At 38.4% G+C, this 9533-nt stretch overlaps 1 protein-coding gene across 1 annotated transcript in view; it reads left to right on the forward strand.

The window, feature by feature from the left end:
• schip1 (schwannomin interacting protein 1) overlaps positions 1-9533 on the forward strand; it is an 809528-nt gene that overhangs the window by 593815 nt on the left and 206180 nt on the right. The gene's annotated exons all lie outside the window — the stretch shown is intronic.

Below are 9533 nucleotides of genomic sequence, written 5' to 3' on the forward strand. Positions count from 1 at the left end.
ACCTCTCTTTATTCCTAGGTCATGCTAATTTCCAAAGAAAATGCGTATTGGGATAACTAGTTTGTTCAAAAACTTTTAAATCAATAAAATGTCCATCGGTATCTGACATGCTGTTGCTTTAATCTTTCTAATTTGAAACAACAATACAAAGTTCCCAATATTAGAAGGATCATCGGGACAGCCAAAGAAATCATCCAGCAAGTAAGTTGTAATCCTTTTGACTAGCACCAGTGGTGCTCCCTTCTGCTGCTGAACATAACAGGAGGATATTAACTGAAACATTGAGCTTCAAAATGACATTATCAAATCAGTGTTCAACATGCATTGACATGATCTGCCTGTTCTGCAAATACCCAGTGGATGTTCAGCCTTCAATTCCTTCATCAATATGACATCCAGTGCAATTCAGCTCAAGGTTGTGTATGAGCTCATGGATGTAATTTTGCACCTCCAGTGTCACTCCTATTGTTCAAGAAATTGAAGCTAATCGGCTCAATTTCTCACCCGTAATCTGTCTGTGCAGCACCTGTGTCATGTGGTGACAATCAGAGCCTATGCTACACTGATTCCCATGTTTATAACCTGAACCACTGGGGCACTAGACTGTCATTTGCTATTTATAGCAGAGAGCTTGTTCAACAAATATCCCTTTACCCTGCAGTATATGTCATTAGTCATAGCTTCTCCTTGATGATTCCAGCTTGTATACTTCAGTATTACAGTGTGCACATTTTCTCCCCACATTTATTATTGTTGTTTAAAATAACAACTGCATAGTTATATAAATGAACAACTCCACTCAAAACTTGTGGTTTCTACCGACAGAAGTTCTTACAACAAACTTGGATCTATATAAAGGGACTTCTTCATTCTGCATACTTTTTCTCTTGGCTATTTTATCCCCTCCTTTCTGAAGACGACATTGACTCTTTGTGAGACAGTTTCACTGATGTTGGTCAATCTGAGGTCCCACATCCAAATGGTCATTTATCCTATCTTAATTTGTGCCCACTCAGTATGTTCAGCCCAGGCGGACATTTAGCAGGGCTGGTAGACAGTAAACAAGAAGGAGAGCTCTGAGCAGTTTTACCTTTTCTGAGCTTGTGATGCTGTAATAAATTGTAATGCACCTTCTGCTCACCAGACCAAGAATGAACTCTCAAACTTCTCGATTGAGATGGTTCAATTAATCAGATATTGAGCTGACAAGAAACTGAATGGCATATTAAGAAATTGCAATGCAAACTTTGAGGTGATTGTTCCTAGTTTATCATTCAAGGCAGCAATCCAAATTGAGTTCAGGTAGTTCTCCTTTAACATGGTATTTGCGTTCCAGTGCAATACTGTGTTGTAGAAAATCAAGCAATATAAAAAATGGGGCCTATGGGAAAAACAGGGTTGGGGCAAGTCACCAAAAATATTAATAAAAATCAAAACAAAAATAATAGTTAACCTAACACACATGATAGCACAGTCTAAGTAACTCTTTAAATCATATATTTAAATGAAATAATACAGTAAATTTAACACTTTAACATTAAAATCACTGACTACAGCACTGTACCTTTCATGAAGCTCTTCACCAGAAAGCACCCCAGCCAACTGACCATGTGATGCTAACACACGGAAGTCCAGTCCTCCTGAAGATTCTCCCCAAGGTTGAAATAAAGTTCCTTCGAAATGTAGACTACAACCCAGTTTCAAGCTAAGTTGCAAGGCTTGCAGAGCTGATTGCACTCCTGTTTTAGCTGAACAGACTGAATTTGCATTTTGCAGACAGGGGGTCGTGAGGCTGCGTTTTGCTGTACAACTAGGGCTGGGGATGGAATTGCGTAACAGTGAATGAGATTTCACTTTATAAAATAAAGGCCTGCAATTCACCAATCGCGTTACTGCTAAATCGTGTTTAATAAACGTGCTTTTTAGGAGAATCACCTGTACAGTATCATGCCATATTTCTTGTCAGCTAATGTGCAAACATACCTTGGTAGTACACAAGCCTGAAAGGAAGAAGACATTGTATTGAGTGTTATCACAGAAGAAGCTTTGCTGTTTTAGATGCAAGTTTCATAATTACTGTAAATATTGTATATGTATTGATTGTTGTGTGTGGGTTCCATCAAGCTCAAAGGGATCCACTGCTATTTGGATATCTACTCTTTCTGGTCTAACCTGTTACATGAATATGACCTACATTACTACAGAGAATGGTAGGAGCATACAAGGCCCTGGTCAGACTCCCACAGGCTCACTCTTTACTCTGATCAAATCCCTGTGACATCATCATAGTGAGTGATGTTTCTGTACTTAATCAACTATTAACCCCTTCAGGCTCTTTAAGAACCAAACATCACACTAATTATTATTTATTGAGATGTTTTAGCACTTACTAAAACTGTCTTGTGGAATGCTGCAGAATGAAAATATATATTTGTCACCTGCCAAAGATGAGGCAAGTGCTATATTTCAGTAAATTTCAAATTTTCTTGCAGGATTTGTACAGAGTAATGAGAATAAAGGAAAATATTCTTCATTAAATAAGAAAATATAATTTCACGTGTACAAGCAGGGAATAAAAGGGATATGGACCACGTTGAGGCAAAAACTTTGTAGTTTAAAAAGGTGTCATGTGTTGAAGTAGGCTTGTTAGGCTGAAGCTTCCTGTACTGTGCTGTTCTTTGTTTCTCCCTATAGAAAACTTCTAATCTTGATTTTCCACATTGTAATCTTGATAACTAATAATCTAGTTTGATTTCATTTTCACAATGACCATATTATATCTTCCATTGATCTCCATTGAGTAATAAGTCATTTACCTTTGCTGAAATCTCTCAAATCCTGTACCTGTTGATCTAACCACATCCCAGTATTCATACCTGCATCTATTATTTTAACTATTATCATCTAATCTATTATATACATGATTAATAAAAAGTGGGGTGTCTTCCATTCCTCTGAGTTCCAAACTTTGGTGTCAAGATTAGCCAGTGTAGATCTCAGAAAGTTAGGAATTGACAAGAACAAAATGTCATTTTTGTTTATAACAAGTGTTTTCGAAGAGCAACAAAGAATTGGACTTGTCTAAGATCCTGCTGATATTATTAAAGCAGTAAACAAAATTATACAAAGTCTGTATTTTTCTACATTGGAGAATTTTAAGGTTGAATCTAAATAAGAACTAAATTTATCTTGTTAGGATGGAAATTGTGGAGTTATGATCTGGCTTTTAAGACCTTTTGAAATGTTTAACTTTAAAACTAATTCAGAAGTCAATCACAGTTCTGTGAAGAATTGGTTGTTTTGACATGCCAATATAACCCATTAAACTAACTCAAATTACTATCAGATGTGCTTGAAATCATTTGTTCATTACAGTCACTGATAATTCCATCGTGTAGTTTCATTCCTGAAGCTATATAAAGGTTTATTGTTATTAATAATAGAACACTTCCAACCTAGGATTCTACTGTTTCCAGAAAATTTTTATAACTGCTTTTTATAATGACTCTTAATTCTTACAATTGTGCTTATTTTGCAAACTGTCTTTTCTTCCATTCACATTCAGTTGAATTGTTTGAAGTTTGTATTTGCCTTTCTTGAAGTAAGCTTCTGTCAGTTTGTAGAAGAATTTATCCTTTGTTGACTCTGATTTTTCATCCATTTTACCAGTTCCTTACTTACATCATATTTCAAATTCATATTTGTCTCATGCATAACGAGAGGAAATTTTAATTATACCCATCCTTTATAAATTGAGAGGATAAATAGCCCAAGTTATGTCCCAGTCCTGGTAGAAAATTCAGGAATGTATTTCCACTGAATGTGGTTAGATGCTCTTTTTGTTTGGAGGTGATCATTATCTCAAGCTTATGTAATGTGAGTATTACTTGGCATTCATAACTTCGAGCATGGATGTTCCTGTTTATGAATATTGACTGCTTCATTAACTGAGAAGTTGTGAATGTAACAGAAAGCTGTCTGATCAGTGAACATGCCACCTCTGATTTAATGATGGACTCTCAAAGCAGGAAAAAATAGTTGGTTTTAGGTCATTACCCTCATGAGCTCATGCAGTGTTGTCCTTGGGATGAGATGATTAGCTTCCATTAATCACAATCATCCACCTTTTTCCTTTGTCTAACTGAAACCAGTAGAGAGTTTTCCTGCTGAACTGACTTTCCCATTGACTCCAATTTTTTGGGGGTTTCTTAATGCCACACTTGGTGAAATGCTACCTCAGTGTCAAAGGTGTCTCTGCCCTCTGGCATTCAGGATGTTTATTCATGTTTTGATGAAGGCTGTAGTCTAGGTTTGGAGTCAAGAGGTTCTGTTGGAACAAAAACTGAGCATCAATCAGTGATATTTTGGTGAGTTAGTGCCACTTGATTAAGTGTCAGTGACTCTTGCATTCACTTCATCGATGATTGACAAGTGTCCTGACGGAGCAGATGTGGCTAGACCACAGAGTTTGGATCAGATGCTTATGGCAAGTTCTGTGTTGTAGCTTCATCACAGGTTGGTCTCTTATGCTAAATGTTGCTCCTGGAACACTCCTCATTGAATCAGAATTGTTCTCCTGGTTTGTTGGTGAGGGGTATGTGGGCCTTGAGATTTGTGGTTGAGTACAATTCGACATGGATGTCAAGTTGTGAGCTCTTGAGATCTATTATCAAACTGTGTCAGTCAGCATGGTGGCAAGGGGTACACTCAGTTCTTCATTCAAGTGGTGTTGTATAGGGTAAACTGAGTGAACAGCTAAAAGGTTTCCTTGCCCATGTTTGTCTGATGCCATGAAGTCATCATGTGTTCAGAATTAATGTTGAGGATTCCCAAGATCGATCCCTCCAAATGTATGTCATTATGCAACCTGTTCATGTGTGTGTGTGTGTAAGAGTGGTGCCCCTGAGACATTGTTTGCAAGATATAATTCCATGAATCTGTCTATGTCTAATCTGTTGGTCGGCTCTCCTGTGGAACAGGTCCACAGATGTCAGTGAGGAGGGCTTTGCAGTAATGGCTCAGCTAAAAGTGTTTTTATCACACCTAGCGTACAGGTCAGTGCTGGTTGATCCCTCTAATTTTATTGCTATTATTCTTGTTTGTAGTGAACAGGGAAGTGAATTAGGAGCAAATAAGACACAAACTGACAAAAAAAACTTTGCTTCTGGGACTTTAAGAAGCAGGGGTATTTCTTCATAGAATTGTTCCCCTCTTTTCAGCCCTAGCAGTATGTATTTTACACTGTTTCTGCCAACATCAGCTGAAATGTCACTCAGCAGGAATTAACTGAGACCCGGTGATGCAAATGCCCTGTATCTGAAGCCTCATGTCCATAGAAAAAGTCCACTTTTCTACCCGAAATTGTCTCCCACATGCCCCTCAACCCCTTTGCTGCCTCATTCACATTTCAATCAACATCATCTCTGAACCTTCTGTCAGAGTTTTTTGCTTCATAATATTCCCTGGTGACTGACTATTTCTTAGTTCTCTTTCTTGTTCTGGCTTTCCTCTTTCACTGTTCTTTATGGCCTATTCTACTTTCCATGCTATTTTTAAATTCTAATCTTGGTTTGTTAATTTTGTAGTTGTATTCCTAATTTAATGCTTAGAGACTAAGCTGGATAAGCTGGCATATTCACAGCATAGATGTCTGAGAGCCTTTGAATTACCTGAGACATTTAGACATTAGACTGGCATCCTATACAACAAATTTCAAGGCTTTTCCTTTCAGCTTTAACACGAGATCTAATTTAGATGGGAGAAATGAAATGAAATCATTTGCTTAAAATTTAACATTAAAATTAAACATTATCCAACACATCAGAAGAGTTTTCCCTGTATTCTGACTGTCAAATATTGTTTAGTAACTATTCCCATTTAAATGTCACTCATTCAAACTATGTTTTTCAATTAAATCTCAGCACCTGGTCCACTGCCAATGTAATAAGTGTTATGACCAAATTAGGAGGGGTGGACTGATTCCTTTCCTTATCCTGTTCCTTTGCTGACCACAAGAGACAAAAAAACTGCAGATGCTGGAATCCAAAGTATCAAGTAGGAGGCTGGGAGAACACAACATCAGGAGGTAGAGAAGTCGACGTTTTGGGTGTAACCCTTCAGTGGCCACAACAGAGTCTGATTTACTGTGACAATATCATGGCTTTAAGAGGTGCATTTTTTCCTTTTTTAAGAAAGCTTGATACAGAGGTGATAAGCAGTCTGTTCAAAGCCAATAAAATAAACAGCTTGTGATGCCTTGGGTTTGTTTCTTAAAGTTGGAACAATAGAAGCAGCCTGAATGGGTGGTGTCACGCTCCCACAGAACCAGGATTTTTAGTTTTCGCTTTCTGTAATTGATGGGGTCTTGAAGCTGAGTGGAAGCTCTTATTCCTCTCCCTGTTACAGCTAAAAGCTGGGATTCTCTTCCTGCTGCTAGAATTGCATGTGAGACAATCTATTTTACTGAATTTGCTTTTGCCAAGGGTATGTTTATGAGATGTTACTATATTGGAACAGTTAATTAGTAGCACATATATGTACATTTATTTTATATATATATTATATAGTTGAGCATTTCGATAGAGTTACAATTAAGGATTAGTGGTGCTGGAAGAGCACAGCAGTTCAGGCAGCATCCAAGGAGCTTCGAAATCGACGTTTCAGGCAAAAGCCCTTCATCAGGAAAGAATTAAGCCAATTCTTTCATTTCTGTTTTGTTTGTCTGTTAACTGGAGTGTAAAAATGATGTGTGTAATGCCAAAACTCGAGTAGTTTGACCAATCAGATTGCATCTGGAATGTACTTACCTGTAAGATAAGAAAAAGTTTGGGTCAAGACTATCTTCTTAATAATTTGGAGGGGGTTTGGTCACATGCACAATATTGTAAGGGAGGGAATATTTCCAATTATATGTTACAGACTGTTATATAGCCCAGATTCACAAATAATTTGGTAATTTCCCTTAAGTTAACAAATAAGTAATTGTTTTATTGCAAAAATCTTACTCAAGCAAAAAGCTTTGAAAATGTTTAAGATGTGCAAGCACTTCCAGTGCACATGTGTGTGCATTCTGTCTCACGCTCGCTCACTCACTCACTCACACTCACACACATACTTCAAATGTGAGTTTTCAGTCAAAGTCACTTTCCATGCAAGTAGCTGGTATTTGCTTTCTCCCTGGATCTGCAGTTGTTAGTCCAATTCTTCATTTCTGAAGACAATGGTGTGGATTCAGACTTCTTCTTCAAGAGCCCTCCAGCTGCAGTGATTTCCTCTACCAGCAGATTTTCAATTCTCAGTTTTTGATGAGAGGATACCAAAGAAAAAGAGAGAAAGGAAAAGCTTGTATCATCCGGACACTCTGTGTTCAAAACCAGTGTATTTTACACCCACAGATTGTCTGTCTTGTGACTTTCCTCTGAAAGAAGTTTGGACTCTCTGTCACCATTTAAGTATCTTGCTCTTTGCAAATACTCAATTGTTGCTGCTGTGCAAAGTGTCCTTTTCAAAATGCTCTGTCTATATATGATCTATGCCTGCTGTTGATATTATTCATTAATATTTTAGGCAACGCATCTTCATAACAATATTCTTTCCAAGATTTTCTTGGTTTTTTTTAGTCACCTTATGATATCTTGGATAACTTGACTATGGACTTTCTATCATCACTTGTTTTTCTTGGCTGTCACTCCAGCCAGCAACACCTCCAAGACATCCATCAGAAACTCTGGCAGTCTCTCTAGTTGCTGATGCCCCTAAAGATATTATTGCTGCCACTTCTGACATTGCTATTTCTTTCCTCCTGCTCAGAAAGTGAGGTTGCCTTTCAAACTGCAGTTTCTCTAAGGCTGCAGCAGAACTGTATTTTTCTCTTCTCTAGTGGTAGTAAGTATACCAGTGGCAGTGTTAATGTCCCAAATCCACCCAGCATAACAAATAAGAATGCTGTGAGCAAGCAGTATTCTTGCCTTACTGCTATTCTAATAGTAGATTAGGTCAACTCATTTCCTCTTGCTTGCACTAAATCTTCTTTCAATCTTGATATTTGAGTTCTCTAACGCCATTGACCTAGATTTTATTTTGAGAATAGGAGTGAGGTGAACAGTGTTCCCCTTTATCATGGAGTGAATTAGACAGCATTTTCCCAGCATGAAGTGTGGAAATCTGGATGTTGCAGTCAAAGTTACCCAGTTCTTCCACAGGCTGCGCTGTAAGGGTACATTGCCAAGAGACTTGGCATTGAAATTAATTTAAGGGTAAGAAGTTGCAGCACCTAGTTATCCACTCAGTAGGTCAGAAATGTTTGGTGATGGTGTGTTCAGGAGTCAAGTGAATTTTTAGCTTTGTGATAAGGCATAATTATGACAATCACTGAGGCCTTTATTTTACTTCCTGTACATGTTTCAGATCTGCTTTAAACTTCCTGGTTTAGTCTCTGCTAGTCTCAGCAATGAGTCTTCAATTTAAACAGTGTTTGGATAGCCTCATTTTTGCTTACTCTACTCCTGGATTCCTTAGATCCCCTGGAGAGGGTGCATTACTGAATCAGATGGATTTGTAAGATCAGGTTGACCCATTTGTAAGTGAACATTAACAAGCTTGATTCACCATAATTACATAGAAAGGATTATAAGGAAGTACATCTTATGGAGTCTTACAGATTCAGGATCCAGTTCCATATGTTTTGATATCACAGTGACAAAGCTGCTTACACACAGCACCAGTGACTATTGATAGAAGTAAAGTAGAGTTCACCCTTTACTTCACAATGCCCAATAACAGAAATGCTAAAATTCTACAGGCAAGGTGTATTTAAGAGGAGTATCATTCCTTGATTATGGCTTACAAAAGCATTATTAATGAATCAGAGAGTAAGACTGTACCAATTCCTGGACATTTAAAAAAATTATTCACTCATGGGATGTGGGCATCACTGGCTGGCCAGCATTGTGCTGCCTGCCCCTAGCTACCCTTCAGAAAGAGGTGGTGAGCAGATTTGTTGAATTGCTGCAGTCCACATGCTGTAGGATGACCACAATGCATTTAGGGAGGGACATCTAGAATTTTGACCAAGCAACAGTGAAGGAATGGCAATAAGTTTCCAAGTCAGGATGGTGAGTGGCTTGGAGTGGAATTTATAGGTCACGGTGTTCCCATATATCTGCTTGACCTTTTAGATGAAGGTGGTCTTGCGGTTGGAAGATGCTGTCGAAGGATCTTTAGACAATTTCTGCAGTGCATCTTTAGAAAGTACACACACCTGCTATAGAACATCAGGGGTGGAGGGAGTGGACACTTGTGGGTGTGATGCCAATAAAATGGGCTGCTTTGTCCTGGATAGTGTCAAGCTTCTTGGGTGTTGTTGGAGCTGCACTCATCCAGGCAAATGGGGAGTATTCCATAACACTCTTGACTTGTTTGAGGAGAAAGTGAGGTCTGCAGATGCTGGAGATCAGAGCTGGAAATGTGTTGCTGGAAAAGCGCAGCAGGTCAGGCAGCATCCAGGGAACAGGAGAATCGACGTTTCGGGCATA

The sequence above is a fragment of the Chiloscyllium plagiosum genome, chromosome 13 (genome assembly GCF_004010195.1).
Source record: "Chiloscyllium plagiosum isolate BGI_BamShark_2017 chromosome 13, ASM401019v2, whole genome shotgun sequence".
NCBI lineage: Eukaryota > Metazoa > Chordata > Chondrichthyes > Orectolobiformes > Hemiscylliidae > Chiloscyllium > Chiloscyllium plagiosum.